This window comes from Ursus americanus, chromosome 8 (assembly GCF_024610735.1).
Source record: "Ursus americanus isolate L20-20 chromosome 8, mUrsAme1.1.p, whole genome shotgun sequence".
Classification (NCBI taxonomy): Eukaryota; Metazoa; Chordata; class Mammalia; order Carnivora; family Ursidae; genus Ursus; species Ursus americanus.
In genome coordinates, this window is record NC_142134.1 from 27,585,143 (window position 1) to 27,605,536 (window position 20,394).

At 37.8% G+C, this 20,394-nt stretch overlaps 1 protein-coding gene across 8 annotated transcripts in view; it reads left to right on the top strand.

Annotated features, from left to right (window-relative positions):
- COX18 (cytochrome c oxidase assembly factor COX18) overlaps positions 1–20,122 on the top strand; it is a 94,178-nt gene extending 74,056 nt beyond the window's left edge. For 6 of the 8 annotated variants that reach the window (XM_087864085.1, XM_087864087.1, XM_087864088.1 and 3 more), the window contains 4 exons: positions 6,682–6,760; positions 17,993–18,111; positions 18,364–18,534; positions 19,813–20,122. The gene's annotated coding sequence lies outside the window, so the exon portion shown is untranslated. The remainder of the gene's footprint in view (positions 1–6,681; positions 6,761–17,992; positions 18,112–18,363; positions 18,535–19,812) is intronic. The other 2 variants (XM_087864089.1, XM_087864086.1) reach the window with 2 other exon arrangements.
- Positions 20,123–20,394: the final 272 nt, after the last annotated feature.

Here is a 20,394-nt window from a genome sequence, read left to right on the forward strand (position 1 = left end):
TGTCATTGCACCAAATTAAGTATATGATTCAGGCAGTTCTTTTTCACACTTGATCTAAACAGATGGAAACCCTGTGGAGCAAATTACAGGATGATTCAGAGCAGGAAACACACTTTCTCAAGGAAACAAGAATCATAAGGCCATGGTAATCGTGTGTAATGGGTTCACCCACGACTATTAAACAGGGGCCGGTGTGGGATAAAAGCAGCTTCTATGACTCTTAATGGTTTTGACAAGCCGAGAAACTTGAGTCAGCCTCACTCAGGTGATTTCAGGACTCCAGTGGCATTCCTCATGTCCCCGCTTTTTTTTTTTTTTTTTTTAAATCTCCCAACAGATACTACCTTTTGCTTTATCAGCTCTTGGCTAATGACTCTTTTTTCCCCCTTAAAATGCATGTACCTTGATTTAACACTGATTTAAAGCAATCCCCCCCTTTTTATTTTGTCACCAAATTTTCCTCTAGTTATTTCTTCCTACTGTGTTTTGAGTAATAATGTCTACCAGCAGGGAGAACTTATTATAAGATAGTTGTTTCTCATTCTTAATTAATCGAAAATCTAGAACAGTTCAATTTAAAACTTCTGGTCTGCTTCTAGAGCTAGCCACTACCACTTCACCGCCTTAGTATATTCTAGGCTTGTGGTTTCCCTTTATGCTCATTTATCACTTCTGGGTCCTCCAAAATGGAGACATAGTAGATGAAGAAGCCAGCACAGTGCAGTTTTGGTGAAAGAACTGACTGGTAATTGAATGAGTTAACATCCTACTTTTGTTTTTCACTTAGAATGAAACTGAGCCTCATTCATTTCAAAGATAATAAGACTTTCTGCATTATTGTGGGAAAATTTAGATGGTTCAATATGCGTAACAGTGAGGAAGGGGAAACTAACCATTTAATTTCCATTATTTAGGGTTATTTTACCCTAGTTTTATCTAACTTAATCTCTGTAAGCAAGAAGCCTCCAAATAAGAATGAAAGGTAAAGTTAATAGTTATTTGAGTAGTTTAAGTAAATTCTTTGGTGGAATTCCTCCCAGAAAGTGAGAAAGTGAATGACTCAAGTGAGTAACAGATGTTTCTCAAAGTAAGGTAGTTTCCAATTCTTTAACAAATCAGCTGAGGGATCATTAAACAAATTTTGGTGATAGATCATGTATCAGTTTCCCAGGGCTGCTGTAACAAAGTACCACAAACTGAATAGCTTAAACAACAGAAATTCATTGTCTCGTAGTTCTAGAGAAGTCTGAAATCAAGGTGTCAGTAGGGCCATGGTCTCTCAGATCTGTAGTGGACAGTCCTTCCTTGCCTCTTCCAGCTTCTGCTCTGTGTCAGCAATCCTTGGCATTCCTAGGCTTTAGGTGAATCACTCCAATCTCTATTATCAGATGCCTATCTTCTCCCTGTGTATCTTTACCTCATCTTCCTTCTGTGAGTGTTGGGTCCAAATTTCCCCTTTTTATTTTTTAAAAATATTTATTTGAGAGAGAGAGAGACCAAGCACGAGCTGGGGGAGGGGCAGAAGAAAAGGGAGGGGGACAAGCAGACTCCCTACTGAGCAGGGAGCTGGATGTGGGGCTTGATCTCAGGACCTGAGATCATGACCTGAGGCAAAGGCAGCCACTTAATCCCCAGGACCCTGAGATCATGACCTGAGCCAAAGGCAGCCATTTAATTGACTGAGCCACCCAGGTGCTCCTCCCCTTTTTATAAGGGCACCAGTTTTATTGGATAAGGGGCCCATCCTGCTCCAGCATGACCTTATCTTAACCAATTAGACCTGCAACAACCCTGTTTCAAAATAAGGTCACATTCTAAGGTATTGGGAGTTAGAGCTTCAACATATGAATTTTGTGGGACACAATTCAACCCATACCAAGGAGAAAGAATTCTAAAGGAAAGAAATTGCTAACTCATGGACAGAGAACCTTGATAAGTTTGTATATTCTGTTTTCTTTCAGTCCTGAGTCAATAAATTTGGGGGTTCAACTGAGCCTTTGGGTATTCATTGCTGGTTGGAGAGGGGTTTGGAAGCTGGGCAGGTCTATCAGAAGTATAATTCCTTTCCAGAGGTGGCTTGGCATATGGAGCTCACCAGGGATAAAGGTAGTGGTAATGTGTGGGTGAGCCAGCAGGCGAGGTAGACAAGTCCAGATGCAAGTTGAAAAGAACCTTTCTATTCTGGACTCACTTCCCAACACATAGAAAGAAGTTCCTACTGGACCCAGGGAGAGCGCCTTCTCAATAGAATGTGACTTTCTCCTTCCAGAGTCACAGATTTATGAATTTTCCTGTTGGTTTCTTTATTTTCATCTCCCTAGTTGCTCAGAGGAAAATCAGGATAATTCTGACAGTAGAACTTTCAACCTAAGGCCTTTTATTGCTCCTGGGTTTGTGGTTTTGGGTATTACTCATACATTTACATCCACAAAGTAACCTTGAGTTGTTGAAATGTGGTCATTAATTAATCAAGTAATCTAAGTAAAACCTTCCCTGTTAGGCATTTCTTGTATCATTTTTCCAATGTGTTTTGAAACTGGATTTCCAATAATTTTCTGATCATGAAGGATCCTCTGGCTTCGGACTCATAGTAGAAAAGTTCATGGGAAGCCTAGGGTGTTAACTTCTTTCCTGGCTGTATTCCAGCTGGTTTTAAATCGCTCTGCTTGCTTTGGCTTCCCCACATTCCCTCTTTATGTGGGTGTTATAGGAACCTTCCACTAGTGTCCAGTAAAAGTCACCCCTTCCCTCTCAATCTTGCTACAAAAGGTTGGAAAAAACCTGGTGGTAATCTACTCAGGCCAAAGGATAGGCAGAGGTAACTGGAGGGGGAAGTGAGGCGTGCTGGTCGTTTTTCACACTTAACTGTTTTGTGAGGAACAATCAGGAAAGAGCTCCACAGAGGGAATGGCCCTTTATGTAGTGAGCCCTCTGGAGGAAATACGAGTCCCATGAGAATTTGAGGTTCACCTAGAGGTTTAAGAAAGGATTAGCAATTAATGTGTGCTACCAGCCAAAGGCAAAAAGGAAGTTATTCTTGCGTTGTGGGTGGCCAATGTCCAGGGAGCTATGGGGTTATTAAGAAAAACAAAGAAGAGATTATTTCTAAGTAAACAGCTGTGCTATTAAGTCATCCAGGTAAGCAATGAGCACTTAGGGGGATGTTTAAATGTAGAGAGCATCACACCTCTCATAATATATTTTTGTTAAAAAATTATCTTTACTCCCCTTTATAATTATGAAGCTAATACATGCACATTGAAGAATAATCAGACTGTATGGGAAAAAAATTAAGGAACTTAGAAAAAATATGCTATTAACCTTCTACCACAATTATTTTCATCATTGCGCATTACTAACCTTCTAGTTTTTGTCTAATGCTTTCATTTTCCTTGAGTTGTAATCTGCTTAATATTAAATCATAAACATTTTCCCGTGTTGTTACATAGTCTGTATCATTATAATTTTACATGGCAATATAGTAGTTTATCGTATTATGTATGTTAAACCATTTTCCTATGGTGAGATATTAGGAAACATGTACTTTTATGGGTAAGTTGAATTATATTCTTCATAGATGGTATTTTGATTCATTGCATTTGGGGGGAATACATTTTCTAGGAACCATCTTGGGTTCATTAGACATAAGAATTCATTAAAAATGAGAATTACCCAGTACCTGTTCCACCAGCCATTTTTAGAAGTTGGTTCCATGGAGTTAGTATTCTAAAAAAAAAAAAAGAAAGAAAAAGAAAGGAATGAAAAGTGCTTTTTGGGTGTCAAAGAGAGTCAAAGAGAAATTTAAGGCATTAATAGAGAGATTGGTGACCAAAATAACGTATTTCTGTGTTCTGGATAAGAAGGCATTCGGCATGGTCTGTGCGAGATGAAGCCAGAATTCCAAGTAGAAATGCAATAATGTTAAGAAAACTTTTCTTGGCATTATAAGCTCACACATGTACTTTTATATGCTGCAAAGTTGAAAAAAAGTTAAAATTCTGAAGTATTGAGGCCACAGCTATAAAAAATTAAGGTTTTAAACTAGATTTATGAAAGTAAGAAAATATATGTTATGGTATGCTAAATGCTGTTCTAAATAGTGCTTTTGCATGCTGGCAAATGTTCTACTTCTGCCAATGTGAACAATTATTTTTGCTGGCCAAAACAGTTCAAACAAAAACAGAAGTAAACCACCATTTCTTAACATAGTAAAGTTGAAAATTTCAAACATTTAATGGAAATTATTTTCACATTTAGTTCACTGGTATTCAAAGGAAGTAGTAGGAATTCCATAAAAGTTTGTGTTTATGACAAAAGTAAATTGCTAGTGTAAAGCTATTTGGAGGTTAGAGGTATGATAAATGGAGATGGTTTAGAAAGAAACAAGTATATCTATTTTAAAAATATTATTATTAGCTTCTTTCTTCTTTGGCCCTCACAGACTGTGCAAGGGTCTGAAAAGGATGCGGTAAGTGGACTACAAATATTCATTCTTTTTTCGTATTTAACAAAAACTGAATTGTTCTCAGTGAGTTCCATGGATCCAGCTAAAATATTTCCCCAGGCTGGATAATAGTTTGGGATAGTGACGTGACATTTTCAGCTGATGAAATAATTGACAAAATCTCGTAGATTCTACTTCTTTACTCTTCTTCCCTTCCTGTTCTTGCCTGGAAAGCAGAGAGTGAGGTTGAAGGTAACAGCCAACTGGAGACATCCCACAGTAAGGATGAGGATTTAGACTACATACTGAGAATGAGGAGTGGAAAGAAAGTAGGATCTTGGGGCACTGATGACACCATGGAGCCACTGGGCTGCTTGTCTCTGCACTCCTTTTTATGTGAGGCAAATTATGCGAGGCTATTTGGTTAAGCCACTGTCATCAGATTTTGTTACATACAGTACACGCAAGTGCTAAATGATACAGACCCCTTGATATAGCCTCTTTTTGTATCCTGTACTTTTATTTACAAACTGTCGATAATGGATGATAATGTGCTTAATGGTTTTTGTCCTCAAATACTCTGAGCTATTAATTACATCAATGACTTAACATTCGTAAAGCATTCTCTCTTGCTCATCATTGTATTAAATGCTATTAATTTCTGACACATTGTGTGCACTTAATAAATATATATTTTCAGGTAATTTGGAAAGCTGTTTTGACTTCAAAATGCACACACACACACACACCCCACACACTCACATCTTTACATAAATGTCTGTATGTGCAAACATTCTATATAAGTTATGTGTTTTAAAACACTTGTATGGCTTTGAAATACTTAGATATTAAAGAATCACTCTATGAGAATAATTGTCACTATTTCTTTTCCAATTAAGATTTGTATATTACATTATGATGGACATTTATGTGTCTCACTGAACTCTAAGGTCTTAGAGAAACGTAAGGGAACTGATGTAGCTGAAAAGAAGATAAGGAAACAGTGACTTTAGATCTCCAGCAGCATTTGTCAGGCCACCTGAATAAGCATTCTGTAAAAACAAAATAAACAAACACACAGGATTTTAAACTCAAGGAACTTTTGGAAATACAGCATGTTATGCCATCTATTTCCTGGTGATTCATGGGTCCATTAAAATTGCTTACAGTAGAGAAATCTGTTTAACTTTGTGTGATCTGGCATTTTCCAATCTTATGTGCCATGAAACCCTTCTATTCAAGTTACGCCTATTAATAATGCCCAGTGGAAATACTTCTGTGACACATACTCTGGGAAACTCTGCAATATAGGGACCAGAAACATGAAAAATCACCACTATTCTTTGGTATTGATCTAGACCATTTAATGCAATTAGATAGTAATCAGAAATAAAATATATGACTTTTGGAAAAGAGAAGAAAAATGAAGACTTTTTACAGAAGACCGAAATACCTAGTTTACTCTGAAGTTGAGACATTTATTTTGTTCCTCATTTTAGCTCTGTTGGCCAGAGTACCTTTGTGTAACACAAACGTGTTCAATAAATTCTTGTTGGTGGAAGGAAGGCTTCATGGAAGGAAGGATTGATAGAGATAAGGAATCTCATGGGACACCAGTATTCTAGAGAAACACCCTGGGAAAGCTGCCTAAGAGCCATGGTTTTATAAGCTTTCTGGAGACTTGAACATGCCTCACATATTGTTTTTTTTCTCCAAATTCTCATTGTTTAAAATTTTGAGTTTTACTCCAATGATAGAAAATATCTGTCAATATCTGTTAATATCTGTCAATCAGAATTTTCTCAACATAGTACTGTAGGCAACTACTACCAGTTTATTGGCATAAGCAAGAGAGCTAAAACCATCTCTAATACAACAATTGCCGTCTCTAATGTAAGCTTTAATATTCCTTTTTTTCCTGGTCAAATAACTTATTACATAATCACTAGCTTCATGTCCCTAACATTATCTGAAGACAAATTATTTACTTTTCCCCATCAGATACTATTGTGGTGGTTTTATAATGATCGTAAATTCTTTGATACTTCTCTTCAATAGATGGAAGATAATTTCTTGTCCACTGAGTGTGGGCTGGGGTGGACTTAGTGAATCTCTTCCAATGAAAAGAATATAATGGAAGTGATGGTGTGAGACTTAGAAGACTGGATATAAAAGACACTGTGACTTCCTGCTTATTTTTTCTCTTCTCTTTCTATTTCTGTCTTTCTTATGCGCAGATAATTCACTGTGGAGGAAGATAGGTGCCAGGCCAGAAGCCCATGTGGTGAGAAATCGAGGCCTCCCACAAACAGCCATGTGAGTGAGCAATCTGGAAGTGGCACTTTCAGCCCTAGTCGGGCCATCAGATGAAACTGCAGCATCAGCCAATATCCTCACTACAACCTCATTAGAGTCTCTGAGCCAGTGCCACCCAGATGAGTGACTTCTGAAATCCTGACCCATAGAAACTAAGCAACACATGATTCCTATTTAAAGCATTAACCTAGGGGCGCCTGGGTGGCACAGCAGTTAAGCGTCTGCCTTTGGCTCAGGGCGTGATCCCGGTGATCTGGGATCGAGCCCCACATCAGGCTCTTCTGCTATGAGCCTGCTTCTTCCTCTCCCACTCCCCCTGCTTGTGTTCCCTCTCTCGCTGGCTGTCTCTATCTCTGTCGAATAAATAAATAAAATCTTTAAAAAAAAAATAAAGCATTAACCTACTTAATGGTTTAAATAGGAATTTTAGGAGTTAGGAGTTTTAGGATACTATTTAATATATAAATGGATAACTAATTCAACAGTTTGAAGAACTTTTAAAGAAATAGGACTCATTTACAGGCCCGTTTAAAACCCACCCTCCTCCACTCCCAATTTCACCACTTTGGTATGGCTGAGTTAGCTAGTTATCCATCAATTCCTGTTTTTTGGGTTTTCTTTCTTTCTTCTAAAGCAATGGTTAGAAAGCTCTTTTAATACAGGGCCAAATAGTAAATATTTTAGGCCTTTTGGGCCATGTGGTCTTTGTCACAACTACTGAACTCTGCCCTTGTAGCATGAAAGCAGCTGTAGACAATATTTAAATGAATGAATATGGCTGTGTTCTAATAAAAGCTTATTTATGGACACTGAAATGTGAATTTCACCTAATTTTCACATCATGAAGTACTATTCTTTTGATTTTTTTTCAACCACTTAAAAATGTAAAAATCATTCTTAGCTTGTAGGTCACTTAAACGCAGGCAGTTGGCTAGATTTGGCCCATGGGTATAGTTCGCTGATTCCTGTATTAAATTAATAGAGTTCTTGATATTTAACTGTCACATGGATGCCCAAAATAAATACATATTTCAGACAATAATCATGTGACCAAATTATGGTTAAGGGGATGTAGGTGAAAATGATATGTGCAAATTCTGAGTCATGCTATTAAAGGGAAGAGGTGGACTTCCCCCTACCCCCACCTTTATTCTTTTCCCACTTCTCACTGGCTACAGTGAAGATCATCTTGGCCATGGAGATGACAGAAATGTCCTTGGGATGGCGGAACAAACAGAAAAAGCCAGAATTCCTAGCTTTGTATCATGTGCAGTCATACTGTTATACTTTGTATCATGTGCAGTCCTACTGTTATAAGGGTGAGAAATAGACTCTGTGTTTTTAGATCCCTTTCACACATCACCAAATGTGAGCTCTAACTAATTTAGCTGGTTAGTCTTTGGCTATCATCTCTTAAGTAACGACAGGTTAATGTGTTGTACTTTCAAGAATCACTGCAGACAGTGGTTAATAGCTGTGTGTGGAGTTAAAGAAAATTCATTCTTGGTTACTTATCAAGTCAGGGTAGTCTGGACATAGGATAGCTTTAACTTTTTTAAAAACCCAGAATTTCTAAAAAATTGCAGGTATTTGCCTTTTCTTCTGATTGTTGATTTCCTGCAATTTGGACCTGAACAAATGTGCCTTTGTATCCCCTTTCTCCCACCTCTATCATATTATGGCCAAGAGTGGAACATTATTCATCAAGAGAAACATAAACAGTTCACTCTTTATAATCTCTGGGGAAGAATTAATTCATATTGTCCTTTGTGGAGCTTATTTATATAAATGAGTGGGTTTAAAATCCCCTACCCACCCCCAAGATCCCATAGTCCTATAGATCTTCTCATTCATGTCACTAAAAGAAAATGTAGTCATAATAGATCTACTTATTTTGTAAACATTTTTTATTTTCCATAGCAGAGTTTGGGGGTCCCAGGCTGTAAACCACAGTGAAAAAAAAAATTCCACAAAGTCTGCAAACCACTATGAGAATCGTCAGCCATCAATTGGCAGCACCAGGGCATCAGGCGTTGTCTAAACACAATTGTTTGAGTTCTTGTGCTGACACACAGTGTTTCCTATTCATCTCCCTCCCCCCTTTTCTCTCCCTCTTTCTCTCCCTGCCAAAAATCCCACTCGATTTAAGTAGACACAATCTTCCAAGTCCTGGCTGTTAGTGTCCCCAATAGATTTCAGGGAGACGCAGCCTTGGCTGAGGGTTAGAGCCAGAGGCCAGCCAGTGAAGGGAACAATGTCTGGGTTTTGAGAACAGCTGGAGCTTCGGAGGGAGAAAAGCAGTTTGGCAAGTGAGGAAAGAATGTACTTGTCACTTCAAGAGGCAAGAAACTTCGATTTCTCTCCTGCTTCTGCCAGCAAGTGTTTATTGGAAAGGAGACTGGTGGTGATGGCAGGTGACTTTTGGTTAGGACTTCTATGGAATGTTTTGTGTTTATTTTACCTTTTCAAAGAGCAGATAAATGTACAAATCCCACAGTATAACTATTTTGAATTCTGCTCTTGTTTTTATTGGATAAGTGAGTGTTGTTCTTCAGAGTTATTTTTAAGAATGCTGCCCCTGGCCCATTTTGAAGCTCTGCTTGCTTTCCTTGTATGTGAGCTAATATTTGTTGTAGGGATTTTGGAGAAAAGTAGCAGAGAGTATTAAATGGAACGTGAAGGCCTAAGGGAGGAAAAATCCTGTTCTGAGAACATGAGCTGAATTTACAGTTGGGAAAATTGGATGGGACTGTTCAGACAGAATAGGGATGTTTTAGCTGACACCAAAGGTGAGCTTATGAAAAGTTTGATGAAGTTGGGGGGAAATAAAGTTTTTAAATGTCATATTCTTTGGTTCTGTCTTGAGTTCTCTGATTTTCTTGGATTCTTATGGAAATGGACAGAACAACAGAGACTATTTTCTCTCTCTGAATTCCTTTTGTTAGGCTTCCTGTCACCTGATTTTAAGTATCACTTATAAAATGAACAAGAATTTCAATATTAATATTCAAAAAATAATAATTGTTACCATTTTAAGGTCTCTTATCTCCCTTTCTCAATTCCCAACATTTTTGTCTACTTCAGGATTCTTCTTTTAACTGTATCTGGCTTTTTTTTTTAATTTGGCAGTGAGAAAGTTTGTTAGCTGTGTTTTGGGGCACATATACACCTAAAAGTTAAAATAGGGAATCAGGAGGAGGATTGGAAAGGGAACAAATATTTCTTGAGTTCTATCTGTGTAACAGACCCCTGTACTAGTTCCTTTCCTTGTAAGAATCTGTGAAGTACAAAATATTATGCCCATTTTAAAGAAGGGAGACTGAGGCTTACGAAGTGTCCTCATAAATTGCCTGATATTATCTGATGTTCTAGTAAATGATAAAGTCAAGGTATCTAGATTTAAGCATGATTTTATTCTGAAGTCCATACTCTTCCCACTACTCCACTTTTGTCTACATAATAAAATCTGGGCCAATTTTGTTTAAATTGATTAATCATTAAAAACTGATTGGTCAGAAGTAATATATATTTTTTATTACTTTTCTCCTGCTTGTGTGTTGTGATTCTAGGTAACGAGACTTAGTTGCAAGGACGGAAAGGACCACAGAGTCTTCAACTATATAGTTACCTTGGGTCCCCCAACTTTCGCCAACTAGAATTAGTACTTCTTGAGAGAAAAATAATACGTCATGGTCTATTTGTTACTAACCACAGTGAATTTCCTGGCCTGACAAGGTTCATGCAAGGCACTTCAGAAGTGTGACCTCCTCCACATCAAACTGTGTGGTAACTTAACCTTTGGGCACTCTTCTCTGAAACCAAAGTACCAGGTTTCACTCAGCATCCACGGTGTGAATCATGGCAACTGTTTGCCAAGAGTGTTTTGGGCTGCTGTTCCTAGAAGGGGTTTGTGAGCAAAGCCGGAACTTAGAATTTCATAGACTCTTTCCCGCACGAGAACAGATAATGGGCATGCGAAGAAGTCAGTGAACTCCAGGAAATATCCTGGTAGCAACATCTATCGCAGTCTTCTTTCTCCATTCACCAGCAGCAAGGGCATCACCAGTAGGTTGATGTATTGTTGGTTTTTTTTTTAATTAAAAAAAAAATTTTAAATATTATTTCCTTATCTATTTATTTTTTCATTTTAATTCCAGTATAGTTAACATACAGTGTTATGTTAGTTTCAGGTATGCAATATAGTGATTCAACACTTCCATTCAGCACATGATGCTCATCACAAGTGCCCTCCTTCATCCCCATCACCTATTTCACCCATCCCCCCATCCACCTTCCCTCTGGTAACCAGTAGTTTGTTCTCTAGAGTTAAGAGTCTGTTTCTTGGTTTTTCTATCTGTCTCTCCTTTTTTTCCCTTTGCTCGTTTGTTTTGTTTCTTAAATTCCACATATGAGTGAAATCCTATGCTATTTGTCTTTCTCTGACTCATTTTGCTTAGCATTATACTCTCTAGCTCCATCCATGTTGCTGTAAATGGTTAAGATTTCATTCTTTTTTTTATAACTGAACAATATTCCATTGTATATATAACCACATCTTCTTTAGCCATTCATCTATCAGTGGACACTTGGGCTTCTTCCATTTCTTGGTTATTGTAAATAATGCTGCAATAAACATAGGGGTGTATGTATCCCTTTGAATTCGTGTTTTTGTATTTTTTGGGTAAATACCCAGTAGTGTGATTGCTGGGTTGCAGGGTAGTGCTGGTTTTAACCTCTTGAGGAACTTCCATACTGTTTCCCACAGTGGCTGCACCAGTTTGCATTCCCGCCAGCAGTACACAAGAGTTACTTTTCCTCCACATCCTCGCCGATACTTGCTATTTCTTGTGTTTTTGATTTTAGCCATTCTGACAGATGTAAGGTAGTTTTATAGCTTTGACTTGCATTTCCCTGATGATGAGTGAATGCTGAGTATCTTTTCATGTGTCTATTGGCCATCTGTATGTCTTCTTTGGAGAAATGTCTGTTCATGTCTTCTGCCTGTTTTTTAATTGGATTACTTAGTTTTTTTGGTGTTGAGTTGTACACATACTTTATATATTTTGGATACTAACCCTCTATCAGATATGTCATTTGAAAATATCTTCTCCCATTCAAAAGGTTGTCTTTTAGGTTTGTTGGTGGTTCCCTTTGCTGTGCAGAAGCCTTTTATTTTGATGTAGTCCCAATAGTTTATTTTTGCTTTTATGTCCCTTGCCTCAGGAGACATATCTAGAAAGACGTTACTGTGGCTGATGTCAGAGAAATTACTGCCTTATAGGATTTTTATGGTTTCATGTCTCATATTTAGGTCTTTAATCCATTTTGAGTTTATTTTTGTGTATGGTGAAAGAAACCGGTCCAGTTTTATTCTTTTGCATATAGCTGTCAAATTTTCCCAACATTATTAGTTGAAGAAACTGTCTTTTTCCCATTGCATATTATTTCCTCCTTTGTTGAAGAATAATTGACCATATAATTGTGGGTTTATCTCTGGGTTCTCTATTCTGTTCTATTGATCTATGTGTCTGTTTTTGTGCCAGTACTGTGCTGTCTTGATCACTACAGCTTTGTAATATAACTTGAAGTCTGGAGCTATGATACGTCTAGTTTCACTTTTCTCTTTCAAGATTGCTTTGGCTATTCAGGGTCTTTTGTGGTTCCATACAGATTCTAGGATTGTTTGTTCTAGTTCTGTGAAAAATGCTATTGGCATTTTGATAGAGATTGCATTAAATCTGTAGATTGCTTTGGTTAATGTAGGCATTTTAGCAATACTTTGAATCCATAAGCACGGAATATCTTTATATTTCTTTGTGTCCATTGATGTATTGTTTTGAATGTCTACTTTGTGCTAATCATGGTGAGAATATTAATAATTTTTAGAAATTAGAAAAAGACTTAACTCTCAGAGATGGTCACTTTGCTGTGTTCACAAATATAGTAGTCAACACAAACACTGCCTAAGGAGTCTCTCAACACTATAGAAATGAAGAAGTATTTCTTATAACCCAGAATGTTTAATTACTCAGAACTCTTATTTTCCAGGCATTCTGAGTAATCAGCATTTTCCTATCATTTGCACTATGACACATCTGGGTTGTTCAGCACAATATATTCTGAATCTTTAACATTATGTGAGATATACACAAGAAATATGCATTTAAATAGTCACAGCAATGATCATAATAAATTTCAAGTGGGGATGGTGTGCTCTAATTCTCATAAATTGAGGGATAATATTTCTATATTATTGTTTTCTATAGCAAGACCTAAAAACAGCTGCACATGTCTGGCAATTTAAAAGTTTCAGTAAACTGGGTCACCTGGGTAGCTGAGTTGGTTAAGCATCCGACTCTTGATTTTGGCTCAGATCATGATCTCAGGGTCTCATTGATCGAGCTCCACATTGGTCTCCACACTCAGTGGGGAGTCGGCTTGAGATTCTCTCCCTCTCCCTCTGCCCCTTCTGCTGCGTGCTCTCTCTCTCTTCCTATCTCTCTAAAATAAAAATAAATAAATCTTTTTAAAAAGTTTCAATGAACTAATGCTTGATAATAATACTGACTTATTTCTCCTAAGGATTAAATAACTGGAAGTTTAATTTTGCAGCTACATTTAAAAATAGCTTATATCATATGGAATTGCTGATAGGGGTATAGTAGAACTTTGCTACTGAATCTACTGGATAAAATATGTAAAACAATTTGTCTCTTGACCAAACTGTACCTATAGGGCAAAGTGGATCAGAAGAGTTGTCCAGGGTAGCACAACTTTACAGGCTCACATTGCTGTCGCTTTATTGTAAAGTCAAATCTATTGTCATAGATACACTTTTATGTGTCTAAAATTGAAGAACCTATTTATAGATATTATACTCCAATGTGTTAGTGATTCACTGAATGAATTATTAAATAAAAGAATATTTATTAAAGGACTACTTTTAATAGGTTTCCTAGTTTGGAAGAAGATATTTGCAAATGATATATCTGATAAGGATATAAAGAACTTTATATATAAAGAACTTACACAACTTAACACACATAAAAATCCAATTAAAAAATGGGCAAGCTTAACTATACTTCAATTAAAAAGCACAGATAAAGGACCTGAACAGGTATTTCTCCAAAGAAGACATATAGATGGCCAACAGACACATGAAAAGATGTTCAGCATCATTAATCATCAGGGAAATGCAAATCAAAACCATGATGAGATATCACCTCACACCTGTCAGAATGGCTGGACTAAAAAAGACAAGATATAAGTGTTGGCAAGGGTGTGGAGAAAAGGGAACCTGCATGCAGTACTGGTGGGAATGTAAATTGATGCAGCCACTGTAGAAAATAGTATGGAGGTTCCACAAAACATTAGAAATATAAATGCCATATGATCCACTAATTCTACTACTGGGTATTTACCCAAAGAAAACAAAACACTAATTTGAGAAGATATATGCACTCCCATTTTTATTCCAAGATTATTTACAATAGCCTAGATATGGAAGCAACCCATGTCCAACAATAGATGAATGCATAAAAGAAGATGTAGATATATTCACAATGGAGAATATTACTCAGCCATAAAAAAGAATGAAATCTTGCCATTTGTAAAAGAATGGATGGATCTACAGGGTATTATGCTAAGTGAAATAAAGCAGAGAAAGACAAATACCATGTAATTTCACTTATATGTGCAACCTAAGAAACAAAACAAAGCAGAACAGACCCATAAATACAGAGAACAAACTGATGGTTGCCAGAGGGGAGGAGGATGGGAGAATGGACAAAATGGGTGAAGAGGAGTGGAAGGTGCAGGCTTCCAATTATGGAATGAATAAGACATGGGAATAAAAGGTACAACATTGAAGGGGATATAGTCAGTGGTATTGTAATAGCATTGTATGGTAACAGATGGTAGCTACACTAATGGTGAGCATAGCCTAAGGTAGAGACTTGTTGAATCATTATGTCGTCCACCTGGAACTAATATAACATTGTGTCTCAACCATACTTCAATTAAAAAAATATATAAACATTGGGAGTATATCAAGTAGTCAACACACCAAGTCTGGGCTTTCCTAGGACTCTGGATGACCACCATATGTGGTCTGGCCCTCACCTTTTGGCCTAGGTACTCTGTTTTGTTATGCTTAAATTGCCTGTCATCAGGGAAACAGAGTTTGGCAAATCCACCAAAGCTTTGTGTATAGCAGCATAGCAGAGAGATTAACCTATGAAGGTTGATGGAGATAGATGGCTTGATTAAACCTTGACTTTGCTTTTTACTGGATCTTGACCTTGGTCAAATTAGCTGACCTCTCGGTCTCAGTGTCATCATCTGGAAAAGGTAGGATAATAATAGTACCTCATATGTTCCTATCGTAGTGAAATAATGTGAATAAAATGTGAAGTGTGAATAAAATAATGCTTCTCAAGCACTTAGTCCATTCCTGGCAATACTAACAGCTCAGTAAATGTTAGATGGCAACAATGATGTTATGTTGTAGCTTTTCATCATTTTGTTGTTATCATGACTATTTTTACTATGTAAAGCAGAAAGTTAATATGTAAATTTATAATAAAGCATAGTATAGCACCTGGAATACTTGGGTAAGCTCTCAATAGTACTTCATTTCTTGGTTTAAGAATAATTTAGATATAGAACCAGTAGTTAGAAAGCTGTCGATTAATGAGGAGGGGAAGAGAAGGAAAATAAAATAAGATAAAAACAGAGAGGGAGGCAAACCATAAGAGACTCTTAACTATAGGAAAAAAACTGAGGGTCGCTGGAGGGGAGGCAGGTGGGGGGTTGGGATAATTGAGTGATGGGCATTAAGGAGGGCACTAGATATAATGAGCCCTGGGTGTTATATGCAACTGATGATATGTTAGCTAAATTGAATTTATATAAAAAACAAATAAATCTTTAAAAAAAGATTAGTTTATGGATAAATTAAAGCCTAGTTTTTTGTTTGTTTTGTTCTGTTTTTTTGCTTTTAGCTGGTGTTAACCCACCTTAACATAGTAATCTCTGGTTATCTCTACTGGTAGAATGCTGATTGAGCACTATATTTACTGTTGATTAATTCTTTTTATTGAGGTGAAATTCACAAAATATAAAATTAACCATTTTAGAGTGTATAATTTATAGGCATTTACAACATTCATAATGTGAAAACACTTCCTCCTAGTAGTTACAAAACATTTTTATCACTCCAAACAAAACCTCATACCCATTAAGTAGTTATTCCCCATTTCCCGCTCCCCCTAGCCCCAGGCAACCACCAATCTATTTTCTGTCTTTTGGTATTTATTTCTTTTGGATATTTCATGTAGATGGAGTCATACAATATGTGACCTTTTATGTCTAGCTTCTGCCATTAAACCTAATATTTTTGAGGTTCCATCCACATTGTAGCACATATCAGTACTCCATTCCTTTTTATGGGTGAGTAATATTCCATTGTATGTATAGGCAGTATTTTGTTTATCCACTCATCTGTTGATGGTGTTTGATTAATTTTTAAAAGTAAAAAATTACTTAATAAATACAGCCCAGTAGGAAAATACTTTCAACATGGGATTTAAAAGGGAAATTTTAGGATCATGAAACAGAAATGCTACATTTATGTAGCAACCATTGGATTGCCAATGACTAGTACAGAATGTGGCATGTAAGAAGTACTCAGTAGATATTTATTGTATGCATGAATGAATAAACTACTGTAATATGATGTTAAAAACTGACTTATAGGTATAATCAGAGCTCCCCATTGCACAAAGCCAACTAAAAGGCAGAGGGTGAGGGAGCTCACTGATAGAGTCTATGCGGGTCAGCCATAAGGGCACAGAGCAGTAGGGAGGATCTGGAGGGGCAAGCTAAGAAAGCCATGATTTGCACCAAAAGTCACTCAGCTCAGAGCGGGGAAAGTAGCTTCATCTCTTATCTTATTCAGGGCCATAGAAGAATGAGTGATGGGAACCATATGCATATACCCACGCTTGTGCTTTCCTCCATTAAACCTTACACTCTGGTTATAGTACAGGAAAGCCAAAAAGAGGAATATATAAAAACTAATGATTTTGATTAGTATACAGTTACAATTTTGGAAACTGGTGAAATTTAAGACCCACAGAGTGACAGCAATGATGGTAAATTTTAAGAAAAATCGAAACTTGCCACGCTATATATATCATATGCCCTAGACCTGATTGCAAAAAGCAAAATAAACTTAATAGAAACCGTGCCAGTTTAAGGAGTCTAGGAAAGGATCTTTGCTGAAAGAGCTCACCACACATTTGCAAACATAAATCAACATTAAGACAAAATTGTCCTAGAATGTGGTAGTTGAAGAATGAATTTTCCTTGTTAGCCTCTTTATGAGCATAATCAGAATACTTTCACCACCCAAAGCACCATTTAGTTATTCTCAAGATTAAAATGAATTTACTCTGCTTCACAATTGCTTTATGTCCCACATGCTATCATTTTTTAAATCTGGGAGTAATTTCATGATACTTTTATCTGGCTAGCATAATTCAAGATTTGAGCATAGGGGCGCCTGGGTAGCGCAGTCGTTAAGCGTCTGCCTTCGGCTCAGGGCGTGTTCCCGGCGTTCCGGGATCGAGTCCCACATCAGGCTCCTCGGCTAGGAGCCTGCTTCTTCCTCTCCCACTCTCCCTGCTTGTGTTCCCTCTCTCGCTGGCTGTCTCTCTGTCACATAAATAAATAAAAAAATCTTTAAAAAAAAAAAAGATTTGAGCATAAGTGCTTACGCATAATTTTCAATAATAGTTTTGTGATTTATGGACTTGCCAGGAATCAGTATACCCAGCAGTTTGACATATCTTATTAAACAATATAGAATATTAGGAGGTTGGGAGACAGAAACATGCATGAGTGAAAGACAGGAAAATAAGTTATATGAGGAATATAGCTAAAGCAGTGAATATAGTTCAGCTTAAAGAAGAATTTTGAACTTAATCAATGGAAGTTAAGAATATGAATGCTGGATTTGAAGAGACTTAGGTCAGAGTCCCAGCTCCAAACATTTACTTGCAGTCTATAACTTTGGGTGGATCCCTTAACTTCTCTGACTTCGGTTTTCTGATATGAAAAATACAGATATAACAGTAATTATCTGATAAGGTGGTTGGGAGAATTAAATGAGCTCAGCTTTGCACCCTGATGCACAGTATATGTCCACTAAACTATTTTTATTGTTTGCAGTCAAGGACATTTAAATATTGGACTAGATCATCAAAGGAATGGATTCTTCCCTTGAGAGCTGTGAGACTGTGAGGGGGTCCCCTCTGTCTGCAAGCAACATTCTTCTCCAGATGATCCATGTATGTATTTTTCTAGTTCACGATCCTAACAGCAAACTATAAGGAGCAGCTGTTGTAAAAATCCTTTTTACTCTTTCATGTTGGCTTGTTATCTCTGGGAAGAAAATTTTTGCTGTGTAAATTCCATGTTTGTCGCTCTGAATGGGGGTTGGAATTGGGGCCTTGCTGCTGATGGGGCTATACCAAAGCTTCCAGGGAGGAGCCAGTGCCCAAGAGGTAAGCTGCTCTCCGTGCCCTGCTCTTATTTCTCAGGGAAGCCTCACCACTTCAGCAAGATAGGCCAAATCTGCCTGATACTTCCTTCAAAGCCAAGGGTGGCTACCCTGCCAGGGCACGGGCCAGAGACTTGACCTTCTCCAGGAGTAGCCCCTCCAGTGACTGTCAGAGTTAGTGGACGAGTTCCTGAGCTCCTTTTTGCCTCCGGTGAGACAATTCTCTTTGACGCTGTTTTCTCACAGGACCCCACCCCGGGCCCCCATGTGGCATTCACTTTTACTTGCTACCTCCTCTTTCTTGCCTCACTTCTCCCACTTTCCTTTTGGTGTTTTGGGGATTACCTCTCAACTAAATTGCTTGCATTAAAAAATCTTTGTTTCAGAGTGTGCTTTTGGGGGAGCCAAACTGAGGCAGGAGGTCAGTGGCTATCTTTCATGATTTGTTGATTTGTGTTTTCCAGCTTTATTGAGACACAATGGACACATAATTGCCTAAGTTTTAGGTGTATAAAGTGTTCATTTGATACACATATATATTGTGTCTTTCATGTTTTCAGAGTAGTGAACAACAAAATAGAGATTATAGGAGATTTGATGTGAATGGGAAAGGTTGGGATTTATGGGGGGAACTGAGAAGATGAGGGTCCATTTACTTTAATTACAAACATCTTATTAAATATTAAGTGCCAGACACTGGTCTAAATCCTACTAGCATAAGAGATGGGCGCTGTCCTGGACAGATTCATGCTCTTCTAGGAAAGACAATTCTAGCAATTCATCATTAAATTCCAAGATGATCCAAGACTTAGAAAGCCGAGAACAAGGTGCTATGGGAGTACAGATGAGGGAGAACCTCAGAAGGCTGATGGAGATGTACTTCAGGTTCACAAGAGGGGTCTATTTGTGCTAAAGGATGATTAGGACTTTGGTGGACTCAAGTTGAGAAGTGCCTTCTGGGCAGGAAGAACAGCCTGTCCCTGCATAGAGTTTGAAGTTGCACGGAGTATTTGCGTGGCCAGCTGGAGAAAACCTCATTGTGGGGGGGGAGAAGAGGCAGGAGATAAGGCTGAGAGAATGTGAAAGGTCTGATTAGGAAAAGCCTTGTCTCCTTCAACTGTAGAACAGATGACAGGAGGGCGAAGGGCTTCATGCATCAGAAAATGCAAGTGCAATGCCTTGTCCCAACATTTCCTCTTCTGCATGTCTCCAGTTCAAGGAGAAAAGAGAGAGAAGAGGCTCAGGAGAGAGGCTGTGTTTTTTCAGGTACATTCATTAGTGATTATCCATGCCAGACACTATGCTGGTATGTCCTTCCCAAACCTTATCCCATTTCAACCTCATGGTAAGCCTGCGAGGAAGACTGTTAAGCTGTTTTGCTGGGGAAGACACTGAGGCTTGGAAGAAGTCTAGAGGATTTTAAGATTTGGAATCATGTCTACCTGATTCAAAAGCCTTTAAACACTATACCATACTACTTCTCTTTTAGAAGAAGCTGCTGAGGTCACCTTTCCTGGACTGGGCTGACAGCTAAGTGGAGAGCACTGAAGGCAGAGGCCCACTTGCTGAGTTCTGCTCATATGGGGCAACAAAAATCAGAAGACACCAGAAGGAGCAGACATCGTGTTGAAAGTCATTTGTTATTTACTTTGGGGAAGTCTCCAGAAAATATTTTGGATTTGGAGTATTTGTTTTTTCATCAGATTCATCCTTAGCAACTGCTAAAAGCATCCAACAGATGACAAGAGAATAAAAAAAAAAATCACTTAAGCTGCAATGGTGGCAATACCAATGCCGCAGAGTAAGTGACTGTTGGCTTTGGTTAACCATTTCCTGGATGAGCCCTCATACGGCACTATCATAATTCTGTAACACCTCAAAATTGATCTTTTCTTTTGCAAAAGGCTTAAGTAAACAAAACTGTAGCTTTTCTGCTATGCTCCCAGCATTTTTGAACTACTTAATTTTTTTGAACTTTAACATTTGTCTTAAGAACACAGTCACTTGAATGAAAATGTTTGTCATTAACCTGTCATTTAATACTTGAGAAGGTTGGGCCTAATTGGTGTGA